This window comes from Liolophura sinensis, chromosome 6 (genome assembly GCF_032854445.1).
Source record: "Liolophura sinensis isolate JHLJ2023 chromosome 6, CUHK_Ljap_v2, whole genome shotgun sequence".
NCBI classification, from domain to species: domain Eukaryota; kingdom Metazoa; phylum Mollusca; class Polyplacophora; order Chitonida; family Chitonidae; genus Liolophura; species Liolophura sinensis.
The window spans coordinates 28,658,910-28,659,115 of NC_088300.1; positions in this window are offsets into that span (position 1 = coordinate 28,658,910).

Sequence of the window (206 nt, forward strand, 5' to 3'; positions counted from 1 at the left end):
ACCGACAATTAAGAACTACCCTGAATGACCATAAATTTTGTCCATTTCGTTCATGACCAACTTGCCCATTTTCCCAGAATTCTATTAATTTTAGAAAGATGTTTTGAGGTTTGCTTGGAACATGGGATTATATTACACTGGAAAATTGAAAGTTTCAGCACCTTATATAATATTTTTTTTTTGCCTCTAAAAATGCACCTTTATGG